General features: G+C 34.7%; 1 protein-coding gene across 1 annotated transcript in view; it reads left to right on the top strand.

Moving 5' to 3' along the window:
- The window catches only part of BLID (BH3-like motif containing, cell death inducer), a 99840-nt gene that overhangs the window by 60469 nt on the left and 24719 nt on the right, over nucleotides 1-14652 (top strand). Inside the window, 3 exon segments of the mRNA XM_063608330.1 lie at nucleotides 983-1281; nucleotides 3145-3236; nucleotides 4193-4275. The gene's annotated coding sequence lies outside the window, so the exon portion shown is untranslated.

Genomic DNA, 14652 nt, shown 5'->3' with positions numbered 1-14652 from the left:
AGCAGTGAATCAGGAAGATGGACAGCATCGGTAAGATTATACTGAGCGGAAGGCATGGTTTTTGTTTTTCATTGAATCCATCCCATAGTATTTTCCTAATAAAACAACTCTTGTAAACCAGGGTCTTTGTATTTTTGTTGTTGTTACAGGAGTTTTTTTTAATACCAGTACAATAGTTTTACTCTACAATAGCGAAGATGGGAAGACAGCTGCTAGTAAACATAAAACTGGTCATATAATGGCATTACAATGGATTTTTTATTTGAGATTCCAGGATGGGGTAAATTTGTTACCCCAGCAAATAGCTGGTTACATGGAAATTGACTTTATATAATAGGGAACATTTCTCTGAAAGAGAAGGCAACTTACATTGGTTAAAGCACTAAACACCAACACACTTCCTCTTTTTTGTCATTTATTCAAAAACAAAACAAATCAGAACATACCTATGTGGTGTCTAGACATCAGAACTTTCTAGTAAACCATTCTTGAAGGTGTTATAATACCATTCTTGAAGCAATGAAAAGGCACAAATGAATTTTCAGCAGTGCATGGAAGATACAAGTGGAATAGGATAGTTTATCTACCTTATCTGCAGTTATCTACCACTGGCATCACTGAACTAAGAAAACTGAGATCATTTGATCATCTTGCTTGCCTTTGCAACACAAAAAGATAAATCTAAAATATTCATAGATGTATTTACATATTTGCCAACACAGTTCATTCTTCCGATTATAGTGCTATATTTGTTAAATGTCTAAATGACCTTACAGGGAAAAAAAAAAAAAAATAGGTAGCGGTAGCAGCAGGGAAAGTGTAATTAAACATGAAAAACTTCACTAGGATGGGTAGCACTAAACTTTGAAACTAGTCACCACTACAATTTGCAATTCTCTTTTGCTAGCGGTCCATTGTGGCCCCCCAAAAGAGGCTCCCAGAACCTGTGAATGTGACCTTGTTTGGAAAAATGTCTTTGCAGATACAGTTAAGCTAATGATCTCGAGAGGATATCGTCCTGGATAAGGGTGGAGCCTACGCCCAAAAACGAGATTGCCTGAAAGAGAAAAGAAAGGGGGAAAACACACAGAGATACAGTCAGGGAGGCCACATGAAGATGGAGGCAGAGACAGGAGTGATGATCCTGCAAGCCAAGGAATGCCAAGGGCTGCCAGCAGCCATGAGAAGCTGAGAGACACAGAGAACGAGTCCTCTGCCAGAGCCTCCAGAAGGAACTAACCCTGTCAATACCTTGGTTTCGGACTTCTGGACTCCAGAACTGTGAGAGAATATATTTCTGTTGTTTTAAGCCATTCAGTTTGTAGTAATTGGTTACAATAGCCATGGGAAGCTAACATAGGGTCCTTCAACAATCAAAGCAAAAAAGGGGACCTATTAGCACATGGAGTGCAAGGGAGGAAGGAATGACTGAGCTGTTTGAAAGTGCAGCGGGATGTCATGGGCAACCAGAACTCAGGTCCAAATTCTGCCAGAACTCTCCCTCTGTGTTAGTCTATTCTCACACTGCTAATAAAGACATACCTGAGACTGGCTAATTTATAAAGGAAAGAGGTTCAATTGACTCACAGTTCTGCAGGGCTGCGGGGGGGACTCAGGAAACTTACAATCATGACAAAAGTGGAAGCAAACACATCCTCCTTCACGTAGCAGCAAGGAGAGTGCCGAGCCAAAGGGGGAAAAGCCCCTTATAAAACCATCAGATTTCATGAGAACTCACTCACTATCATGAGCACGGCAGCATGGGGATAACTGCCCCCACGATTCAATTACCTCCCACCAGGTCCCTACCAAGACACGTGGAGATTATGGGAATTACAATTCAAAATGAAATTTGGGTGGGGACACAGCCAAACCATATCGGTCTCTTTCCTCTCTGCTTCACTGTCTGTCATTGAAAACTGGCATTCTTCACTCGGCAGCAAACATTGCTGCTAACATCTTTTGAGTTTTTTATTGTATGGCTTCAATCATCTCAGACATACTAACTTCCTTTCATATTTCCAAATTATCTGAAAGAATCTTACTTTCCTAATTTGGGTCATGTCTCACCCTGAACTAACCAACAGAGGCTAAGCTGCCAGGATCTTATAAAATATGACAGCTCCTGAGGAAACCACTTGAATGGGTGGAGGTGCTGGGCACCCAGGAGTCCATCACATGGGATCTTTTCTGTCTCTGATATGATAGCCATTTTTTTAAGGACAACAGTGTGGCATTTGCAAAGACATCTGTTTTGTGGGCAAGACGTGCAAGTGAATCTGAGCTCTGCCATTTACTGGAAGTGTGACATTAGCAAGTCACTTGGCCTTTCTGAGCTTTCTTATCTTGTAAAAAATGAGGATAGATTGATAAACACTCTACACCTAGAAGGATCTCAATCATGTTTGTTAATAATGGTCATAGAAGTATAGAACTTAAATGGACCTTAAAGACAGACAAGGTTAATCACCTTATTTTTGCAGATGAGATTTCAGAATTTAAGTTGGTGAGAAAACCAGGGCAAGAATTTAGGTTACTTAACTACCAGATTAGTGTTTCTTTGTTATTTTATATGATCTGCCCCCATCCCTGTGGATATAAAATAAGGTCTCATCTGAAAGGTGTTATTCAACTAAAGAAAAAGCAGCTTTCTTACAACAGACACTGATATTAGGCTTTAGATTAGATATTAACACAGGGATAACGGTGTCAAAAAAGAAAGACCAAAGAATTGTGTTGGGAGTTAAAACGTGAAGGACACAGTCAAGTGCCTGCAAAATCTTGCCATTTTTGAGCCTATAAACAGTAATTATTTTGAGACAGCATTCACACAAATAAACTATGATGGGTTCAGACCCCTCTAATTATTAAGCCATCTTGTTTACATCCCTCTATCCTGTGTTTCTTTTCCTTTGGTTATCCTTATTATATAAATAAAAACAGTTAGAAAGAGCCTATTTGCCTCAGTTTGACAATGAGAAAATCAAGAGAAAGGTTTTTCCTTCTTTGGGCCAAGCTTTGGTCCTTGTAAGAACAATTGCTAATATGTCTAGTGACTATAGTTCTGATCATTTTTATGCTTATAAAAGCCTGATGCTGAATGCCTATGTTTTAAAATTTTTATAAGATCAACTTTGCTTTCAGATAACCCTCCTTCCTCCACCTCACAAAAACTCACAAGCTGCAACCCTTCTGATGTCCACTCCCACACCAACCAGCTTCAGGCCTTTTTCAAGGTAAAGTGCCATATTTATTGTAGCATTTATGAACTTCCTAATCGCCTAACATGTGTAAAACTGCACTAGTGTTTTTATTAGGCTCCTACATATTTTTATGTGTCACTGATGAAGTGTTTGAATGTTTTGCCCAGTCTCATTTTTGTGCTAAACCTTATGATGTGACTTTTATTGCATGATTTTATGTGGCAATGGCGATTTTTAGGAATGCATATTTCATATTATGGTAGAATTGACTGTATCTTGTTGGGATATGGGTTATATAAGCAAATTCAGTAGCCAAATATAATCATACTGTAACCCCTAAAATCTGCATTTTGCAACAGGTAAATGATAACTCAATAATAATTAAATCAATATTAATAATTTCTTTCTGCTTAAGGTTTACCTCTTAACTGTATATTTGCCCATGATTGCTTATGCATTTCATTTTACTTCTCGGTGAGTAGCAAACTACTCACAGTTCCCTGGATGCGCCAAGCTCTCTTATGGCTCTTAGAACTCAACGTTACTTTTGTTTATTAAATTCTCACTTTCCGTCTTTGCCAGATTAATTTCTACTAATCATTTAGACTTTGGTTAAAATATCACTTCTTTCAGGAAGTCTTCCTGGCTATTATTTCCTCCTCAGTTTGGTTAAATGCCTCTTATACGTGCTCTCACAGCATTTTGTGCATAGCTTTATCATAGTTTTTGCTACATTTGGAAGGAATTATTTGTCATTGCTTTTAGATCCCAACTTTCAAGTTAAGAGCTATGCATTTTAATCCCAAATCTCCATGCCTAGGTCAGTGCTGGCATGAAACAGACTCACAGAGTAATATTATCTGAAAATTATCTAAATAAATTAATGAAGATACTATTTCTTGAGCTAGTTTATTAGTTTCCTATTTCTAATTAACAAAAATGAACACAAGTTTAGTGGATTAAAACAACAGAAACTTATTATCTTACAGTTCTGGAGGTCAGAATTCTGACATGGATCTCACTGGGCTGAAATCAAGCTGTTGGCATGGCTGCATTCCTTCTGGAAACTCTAGTGAGAAATTCATTTTCTTGCCCATTTCAGCTTCTAGAGGCCACACCTTGTTCAGAATTAATAGATCATATAAGTGTAAATTTATTTTCAACTTTCAGTTCTTGTCTGGTGGAAGAAGGTGGGTTATCTGAAATGAGACAGAGTAACACCAGATGAGGTTGTGTTTGACTCATAATACACGGGTGGATGTGGGTGAACTGAGCAGCTGGTAGATGTTTGCGGTGTGTTTGTGTGGTTCATTAATCTATTCGTTCATCTTTACACCAATACCACACTTTTCCAATTTCTATACTTTTTTTTGTTTTTATGATATTGTAAATGGTATGTTTGTAGTTTCATTTTTCAAGTTTTGATTGCTAGTATGCAGTAAGGCAATTGACTTTTGTATGTAGACATTGTATTCTGTGATAATACTAAATCAGCTTATTAGGATTTTTTTAAAGACTTCTTAGAATTTTCTATATATTATGTCACCAGTAATTCAAAAGAGTTTTGCTCTTTTCTTTTCGGTCCTTATGCATTTTGTTTATTTATATTGTCCTATTTTACTGGCTGGGGACCTCTAGTACAAGGATGAATAAGAGTGCTAAGAATGGACATCCTTGCTTTGTTTCCTAAGGGAAAAGCATTCAGTATTTTATAATTAAATATAATATTATTTCTATTTGTAAAAAATAAGTGGACTTTATCAGATTGAGAAAATTTTCTTTTATATCTAATTTTCTGGTGGTTACTATTATTGTTACTGCTATCATTATAGTTGGCTGTTGAATTTCATCAAATGCTTTTTCTTCAACTAATGAGATAATCAAGTGATTTTTCATTATTTTATCCTGCCAATATGTTTACTAACATTCATTTTATTTTGAGTGTTAAAACAGCTTTGGATTTCTGGTATAATCCCACTAGGTCATGATGTATTCGCCTTTTTATGTATTCCTGGATTTGGGCTGATCATATTTTCTTGAGGACTTCTGTATCTGTGTTATTGAAATGTATTAATCTGTAATTTTCTTTTTTTGTAATGTATGTGAATGGCTTGGTATCAAGTTAACACTGGCCTCATAAAATGAATTGGGAAGTGTTCCTTTCTTTTATATTTTTGAAAGAGTTTAAATACAATTTGTATTATTTCTTTCTTAATTGTTTGATAGGCTTTACCAGTGAAGCCATCTAAGTTTGGAGATTTCTTGTGGAAAGGTTTTAAAATTATGAATAAATTTGTTAATAGATATAGGGCTATTCTGATTTTTTATTTCTTCTTGTGTTAAGTTTAATTGTATTCTTCAAGAGACTTGTTCTTTTAATGTAAATTGCTAAATTTTTACTCACAAAGTTGTTAATAGTATTCACTTACTGTGTTTCTGGTTTGAATAATCTGTAATAATATTTCCTTTTTCATTTGTAATATTGATAATTTATATTTTCTCTTTTTTCTTAATGAGTATAGCTAGGAGGTATCAATTTTATTAATCTTTTTAAAGAATTAACTTTTTTTAGTTTTTCAATTATTTGTCAATTTTCTATTTAAGAAATATCTGCTCTTATCCTTATTATTTCCCTCCTCATTTTTACTTTGGGTTGATTTATCCTGATTTTTCTAGTTCCTTATGGCAGACTCTTAGATCACCGTTTTTAAACCATTCTTTTTACCTAATGTAAATATTTAAAACCTTGTTTCTTTCTGCTTTAACTTCATCTTACAAATTTTGATATGTCATATTTTTATTTCATTTAGTTCAAAATATTTTCTAATTTCCTTTTAATTTTGTATCTGACCTATGTCTTAGTAAGCATTTTAATTAATTTCCAGATATTGAAAGATTTTTCAAATACATTTTGCAATTGATTCTTAATTTAATCCTGTTGTGGTCAGAGAACATTCTCTAAATGATTTAAATTATTTTAAACATATTGAGATTTGTCTTATGGCCTAGGACAAGGTTTATCTTGGTGAATGTTTTATGAACACTTGAAAAGAATGTGGGTTTTCTGATTGTTGGGAAGAGTGTTTTATAAACATACTTAGAATTGTGTTTGTTGATAGGATGATTCAAACCTTCTATATGATTATTGATTTTATGTCTAGTTATTCTGTCACCTGAGATAAGAGTGTGAAAACCTCCAACTGTAATTTTGAATTTGTGTATTTCTCTTTTTTGTTCTATTTATTTATGCTTCATGAATTTTGATGCTCTGTTATTAGATGCATGCACTGTTATGATTACTGTGGCTTCTTTATGATTTGACACTTTCATCATTATGAAATATCCCTCTTTATCTCTGGTAAAACTAATTTTCCTGAAGTCTGCTTTGTCTAATATAATTAGAGCTACTCCATCATTCTTAGAATTAGTGTCTTCATAGTATACCTTTCTCCAATCATTTTCATTTCTAAGCTAAATGTGTCTTTACATTATATGTGAGTCTCTTGTAAATAGCACATATGTGGTGATGCTTTTTAATAAGGTCTCACAGTTTCACCTTTTAGTAAAATATTTGGTTCATTTACATTTAATATATTTATTAAAATAGTTGGACTAAAGACTTCCATATTGCTATTTGTTTTATATTTTTCCCATATGTATTTTATTCTTTTTTTCCCTCTTTTCTGACTAATTTTAGATTATTTTTTACTATTCCATTTTACATCTCCTATTGGTTATATATATATATATATATATATATATATCTCACTGTATTTATTTTTTAATGTTATTTTTAATGGTTGTTACAGGACTTATCATATGGATCTTTTATTTATCATAGTCTGCCTTGCATTAATACTATCCCACTGTTTGTAAAACACAAGGAAATTAAAAGTTTCCCCTCCTGTACTTTTTTTCTATTTTTGTCACACATTTAACTTCTACATGTTTAAAGAAACCTCACAATTCATTGGTATTATTTTTTCCTTAAACAATGAATTATCTTTCAAAAAATTAAAAAACAAAAACATATTATATATTTACCTATCTAATGGCTATTCCAAGCGCTTTTTATTCCTTTATGAACTGAGTTTCCATCTGAAATTATTTTCCTTCAACCTTAAAAGTTTCCTTTGACATTTTTTGTAACGCAGGCCAGCTGGTGACAAATTTTTAGTTTTTTATTAATTGTTTTGGTCAAAAAAATAATGTATCATGAAGACTCAGGCACTAAAATATGTCAAAATTTTCTAGCTAATATTCAAAGAAAGCTGTCTAACATCCAATCATGTGTAATTTTACTGAGAAAAATAAATGAAGAAAGCAGAAAAAAAGTAGTTTTATTTTCTCTTCATTTTGGAGGAGTAGTTTTCACTGGATATTGACTGTTGACAGTTTCCTTCTAGCACTTAAAAATTGTCCTTCTATTGTCTTTTCGCCTGCATTGTTTTTAATGAGAAGTCAGTAGTTTTTCTTATGATTGTTTTTGCTGTGTGTAATATGTCTATTTTCTCTGTCTTCTTTTAATAGTTTTCTTACTATTACTGACTTTCAGCTAATGAGTGATGATATGCTTTGGAGTTATTTTCTACAGATTTATCCTTCTTGGAATTTATTAAGCTTTTTTGGATCTCTGAGTGTATAGTTTTTATCAAATTTAGAAAATCTTCAACCACCATTGTTTCAAACATTTTTCTGCTCTCCTCCTCTTGTCTCTCCCTCTAGTATGTCAATTCCATGCATGTAATTAGATATTGTCACAGGTCATTGAGGCTCAGTTAATTTTTTCAGTCCACTTAACTCTCTGCTTCAGTTTGACTCATTTCTATTTTTCTGTTCACATTCACTGATCTTTTCTTTTGCTGTTAAACTCATCCAGGGAAATTTTCATTTCATGTATTTTTTAGAGGGGGGAACAAAGTTCTATGATTTATTTTTTATTCTTCTATTTTATTGCATTATTTTATTTTATTTTATTTTATTTTTAGAGATGACATCTTGCTATGTTGACCAGGTTGGTCTAAAACTCCTGGCCTCAAGTGATCCTCCCAGTTTGGCCTCCCAAAGTGCTGAAAATATAGGTGTGAGCCACCACACCCAGCTGAGGATTTCTTTTTTCTTTTATGTTATTTTATAAAATTTCCATTCTCTATTCTGTTTCTCTACTTGTTTCCTCACTTTATTCACATTTCCCTTTAAATCTTTAACATAGTAATAGTAGTTGTTTTAAAGCTATTTTCTATTAATTCCATTATCTCTTTCTTTTCTGAGTTTGTTTCTATTCTGCTGCGGCCTTTACACATCAAGTAATTCCAGATTTTGTGCTGAATGTTATAGTTCCTATGGTGTCTGATTTTAGTCTCCTTCTTAATAAAGTGTTAAGTTTTGTTCCAGAAAGCAGTTAAATTAAACCATCTTGATTCTTTTGATCCTTAGTAAAATTTTGTTAGAGCAGCCCTAGAGTAACCTTTACTCTAGGGATAAATTTTTCCTTCTAAGGCATGGCCTTTCTGGACTCTACTAAGAACTGTGGGTGTTTAGAGAGGCCTCTGCTCTCTAATTGGTTGGAACTTAAATGTCTCTCGGCCTGTGCAGGCTATAGTACTTGTTCTATTCACAGCTCCTCAGTAGTTTTTCTTCCTGTGGTAGCTGTCTTTGCTCAGTAGTTGTTCTATGCTGGACCTCATATTTTCTTGGCCTGCCCATGTGAAGCTGTGTTTCCCGTCAAACACTCAAGGGTCCTCATTATAGATTTCTGAAGCTCCTGCTCTGTACAGCTCCCTTTTATTTGGACCCTGACTCATACATTCTAGCAAATACTGGAGCTCCAAATTCTGTTCTCTTTCCCCTTAGCCCAAAAAAATGACCACTGTGCTCTGGGTTTCCTCTCCTTCCACTGCAGTTCAGAAAATGCCTCCAAACAGAAAGCCAGGGAGATTGTTGAGCTAACTTTTTTTAGTTTTCTTTATGCAGTAACCACTATTTTGCATTGCCTGTTGTACAACATCTTAAAATGGTTATTTCATATACTTTGTCCAATTTTATAGCTATTTATGACAGGAAAATTAGTTGTGTATCAGTTACTCTGTCATCACTGGTAAGCAGGTATTTTAATGCAAACCATTTTAGTTGTCAAGTTCTTTGAAGAATAGGTCTGGATGCTTTTCTTCATAATCAGACATACCACCTTAGTAATTGCACTCCAGTAAGTTTGTTGTACATATGTAAGTTAGTTTTTTTGTTTTTTTTTTTTTTTTTTTTTGAGACGGAGTCTCACTCTGTCGCCCAGGCTGGAGTGCAGTGGCGCGATCTCGGCTCACTGCAAGCTCCGCCTCCCGGGTTCACGCCATTCTCCTGCCTCAGCCTCCCGAGTAGCTGGGACTACAGGTGCCCGCTACCACGCCCGGCTAATTTTGTATTTTTAGTAGAGACGGGGTTTCACCGTGTTAGCCAGGATGGTCTCGATCTCCTGACCTCGTGATCCGCCCGCCTCGGCCTCCCAAAGTGCTGGGATTACAGGCGTGAGCCACCGCACCCGGCCGTAAGTTAGTTTTAATGTATGTATATAAATGTGTGTGTGTAGAACATAATGAGGTTTCAGTAATCACATGAGGTAGCAGTCATTTACTTTTATGCATGCAACTTCCTTGTCAATTTCATGTTTTATGTCAGTTTTCCTAGTTTGGATCTTACTTAGCCCTGTGAGAACTGTAGCTAGAGGAACCAAAATGAAAGCACACTTTTTCTATTTTCTTTTAATTCTAAACTACATTACTTTTTAAAGTGTTATTCACCCAAGGTAAAGAATAATTCCGTTGGTGAGAGAGCTAACTAGAGTCAATTATACCGTATTAGACTTGGCAGATTTTACATGAACTGCAATGTAAAAGTAGGTTTGTTCTCCGTATTCATACGGTTGATTCGGAAAGAACATTGTTCACAGTATTTGTGAGATGTCAAACGTACTGTTCAAGTCAATGGAACAAAAATGGGTCCATGATTCACATGTAGTTTTATTCAAATAGTAAAAATGTGTGTACATTAACTTGTAAACAAAAATGTGTTCGTAAATTTAAGCCAAATTTTATCTGGTACTATTTTGAACTTGATTTCTATAGTACAGATACACATAGCAGTTTGCCTTAAGAGTTCCTCTAGTGTACATTGTAATTAGGCTTTGTACATGTGGAGTCCCTAGTAACACCCTGGTAGACATGATCAAAACCAAGGTTGCAAATGTATAGACTTCTGTGATAATATAAATACAAATATTTATCGGGTGTCATTTATGTTTCTACTCCCTCAACAGATGCATTTTGAGTACCAGGTACTGTGTTAGGTGCTGGAAAAAAACATGATTTTAGGTACATTGTAGAATGTGTTTTAGAGAAAGCCTGTGTCTTATCAAGATGTAAATATAAATAACTATTTTCACTATTTACACACTGCATAAACCAAGAATTTGAAAACCCATCTTCCTAACCTTCTATTTCAGGAACACAAAGCCATCATTCATCCCCCACACACACAAAAAAATCATCTAGCCCATGAGAATTTCCTCTTTCAAAAAATTAAAGCAGCATCGGTAGTAGTCATTACTACGTTTTATACCTGCTAACCTTAAGATCAATCTCAGCTGCAAGTAAACACCTGTGGGTTAGGTTTCTTCTTTTTTTAACTTGTGGTTCTTTTTTGTTTGTTTTGTTTGATTTTGTTTTTAGGTCATAATTTCCTTGGCCTAAGTAAAGGATGAAGGAGTTTGCTACTTGGGAATCTTTTTTCTTAATGCTACATGGAATCGTCTCAGTTTCTACATAGCTTCTAAGAATTGTTAAGAGCTAAGATAATTTTCTATTGTAGTGGTAATGTATTACATCATATACAATAGAAGATCTCTGAGTGATAGTCTACAGGATTTCTCATCAGATGCATCTGTTAATTAGTTAATTTTTCTAAGGCATTTTCAAAATTGAAGAAAGAAGATAATTCATTTTTAGCAGCATTGGAGTCTCTTTCTTCATGCAGACTGGAAGTATACTTTGAATCACAGTCATAGATTTTATTGCAGCCGGCACTTGAAGCTTGTATGAGAAGCAAGTGCAGATCAATTTTTGTGATTCTCATCTAAAAATACATAAAGCCCAAGTTGTACTCTGGAGATTAACTAGCTTTATCAATAGCAAATGTCTTCCTTCACCTGAGATTAGTGAGAATTCAGACTTGGTCAAGCTACTTTTATATCTGTCCTGCATGGCACTTTCAATAGATAGTATCTTACCAAAAAATATAGATGTGTCCTTGGTATTTAACATTTTTGAAGAGAAATTGCATCCAGACATTTTAAATATAAAAACTGTTAAGTGTATTAAATATAACAACTATAGATATACTATGTATTGCATATTCTTTTCTTTCTCCTGAAATAAATCTTTGATATCTGAGGATGTGTGTATGTAATTAAAAATGGCTGCAGACACACAGACACACACACACACACACATACACACATACACACACATACACACACACAAATATAAATCTAAGGATTTTTAAATTCTATTACAGTTTTTTTTACCCATGAAGCTACAAATGTCCAAGCTATGTCATATCAAAATGAAAGAAATGCAACTTATCAAAAAGTAAAAGGTTTTAGTAATCAATTTCATTCATGAAATTTTATTTGGCTGATTTTTTTACAATATGACCCATTGTTTTGACATGATATAGACATTTTGAAGAAACGTGTTTGCTTGTAATTGTTAAATGATTAACTTTGTATGTAACCTATGTTAATTTTATATTTTAAAAAATTCTGGATTCTTAAAAGTTGTTATTTATCCAGCTCCAGCATAAGAACTTTATTTGAAATCAGCTACAGCAGAATGATGCCACACAATTCTTTAGTCTTGAAAGGACAGCTAACAACAGAATTATTTCATTTTAATGCAAGGAGGAGAGTTTCTCAGAGACAGATGGAGTTCCGTAGAGACCCTCAATGGGTAAGGTCTACTTAGGAATTTAAAAATAAAAATAACAAAAGGGATATTTTCTTCAGAATAACTGAGAAAAATAAAGCTACTTTCTATGAAATCAAAGGAAAGAGCACGTTAAAAAACATACTAACATAGGATTATAAATCAGATTTTGTTTAAAAACTACCTGAGCTTAGCATTGTGAGAGAGTCACACTAAAGTTATTCATAAACACACAAAGAAGGTACACTTTCTGTGTTTTATTCATATTTCATTTGTTTAATATTTTAGTGTTTTTAAAATATCAATGTATTTTGATAATATGTTTTAATTTTAAAAGAATATTACATAGGTTAAATTATATACTAATCTATTTAGTATCTTCAGTCTACTTGGAAACTATGAATAAGAAAAAGTGGTTGTTTTAGGGCCCCTTCACTTTAATCCTCAACTTGTGATGAATGGTGTCCAAGTAGACTCATAATTTTTTATGTAACCACTATCATACAAATAGTATCTTTAAGCAATAGTTTTTTAACAATTTTAATTTTTTTATTTTTAGGAGCTTTCCAATAGTGTTAAAGAAGTAATGACTGTCATTAGTATTTGTGGATTTTCATGTATGGTGGAGGGTAACTAGTTATCCTGATTTGCCTGGGCCTGAAAGGTTTCCTGGAATGTGAGGCTTGCAGTGCTAAAATGGGAAGAGTCCCAGGCAAATCAGGACAGGTAATCCCCCTAAATGACAGACACTGACTTAAGTGGCTAATACAAGTACAGCTAACATGTATTGAAGTCTTAAATGTCAGCCATTTAAGACTCAGCAGCTAAGCACATTGGCTCTTTTTTTAATTGTTATTTTTTTATTATACTTTCAGTTTTAGGGTACATGTGCACAACGTGCAGGTTTGTTACATATGTTTACATGTGCCATGTTGTTGTGCTGCACCCATTAACTCGTCATTTAGCATTAGGTATATCTCCTAATGCTATCCCTCCCCGCTACCCCCACCCCACAACAGGCCCCCGTGTGTGATGTTCCCCTTCCTGTGTCCATGTGTTCTCATTGTTCAATTCCCACCTATGAGTGAGAACATGCGGCATTTGGTTTTTTGTCCTTGTGATAGTTTGCTGAGAATGATGGTTTCCAGCTTCATCCATGTCCCTACAAATGACATAAACTCATCATTTTTTATGGCTGCATAGTATTCCATGGTGTATATGTGCCACATTTTCTTAATCCAGTCTATCATTGCTGGACATTTAGGTTGGTTCCAAGTCTTTGCTATTGTGACTAGTGCTGCAATAAACATATGTGTGCATGTGTCTTTATAGCAGCATGATTTATAATCCTTTGGGTATATACTCAGTAATGGGATGGCTGGGTCAAATGGTATTTCTAGTTCTAGATCCCTGAGGAATCGCCACACTGTCTTCCACAATGGTTGAACTAGTTTACAGTCCCACCAACAGTGTAAAAGTGTTCCTATTTCTCCACCTCCTCTCCAGGACCCGTTGTTTCCTGACTTTTTAATGATCGCCATTCTAACTGGTGTGAGATGGTATCTCATTGCGGTTTTGATTTGCATTTCTCTGATGGCCAGTGATGATGAGCATTTTTTCATGTGTCTTTTGGCTTCATAAATGTCTTCTTTGGAGAAGTGTCTGTTCATACCCTTTGCCCACTTTTTGATGGGGTTGTTTGTTTTTTTCTTGTAAATTTGTTTGAGTTCATTGTAGATTCTGGATATTAGCCCTTGGTCAGATGAGTAGATTGCAAAAATTTTCTCCCATTCTGTAGGTTGCCTGTTCACTCTGATGGTAGTTCCTTTTGCTGTGCAGAAGCTCTTTAGTTTAATTAGATCCCATTTGTCAATTTTGGCTTTTGTTGCCATTGCTTTTGGTGTTTTAGTCATGAAGTCCTTGCCCATGTCTATGTCCTGAATGGTATTGCCTAGGTTTTCTTCTAGGGTTTTTATGGTTTTAGGTCTAACATTCAAGTCTTTAATCCATCCTGAATTAATTTTTCTATAAGGTGTAAGGAAGGGATCCAGTTTCAGCTTTGTACATATGGCTAGCCAGTTTTCCCAGCACCATTTATTACATAGGGAATCCTTTCCCCATTTCTTCTTTTTGTCAGGTTTGTCAAAGATCAGATAGTTGTAGATATGCGGCATTATTTCTGAGAGCTCTGTTCTATTCCATTGGTCTATATCTCTGTTTTGGTACCAGTTTTGGTTACTGTTGCCTTGTAGTATAGTTTGAAGTCAGGTAGCATGATGCCTCCAGCTTTGTTCTTTTGGCTTAGGATTGACTTGGCAATGTGGGCTCTTTTTTGGTTCCATATGAACTTTTAAGTAGTTTTTTCCAATTCTGTGAAGAAAGTAATTGGTAGCTTGATGGGGATGGCATTGAATCCATAAATTACCTTGGGTAGTATGGCCATTTTCATGATATTGATTCTTCCTACCCATGAG

Source organism: Pan paniscus, chromosome 9, assembly GCF_029289425.2.
Source record: "Pan paniscus chromosome 9, NHGRI_mPanPan1-v2.0_pri, whole genome shotgun sequence".
NCBI lineage: Eukaryota > Metazoa > Chordata > Mammalia > Primates > Hominidae > Pan > Pan paniscus.
Note: the sequence above shows the minus strand (reverse complement) of the source record. Positions and strands in the feature narration are given on the sequence as shown.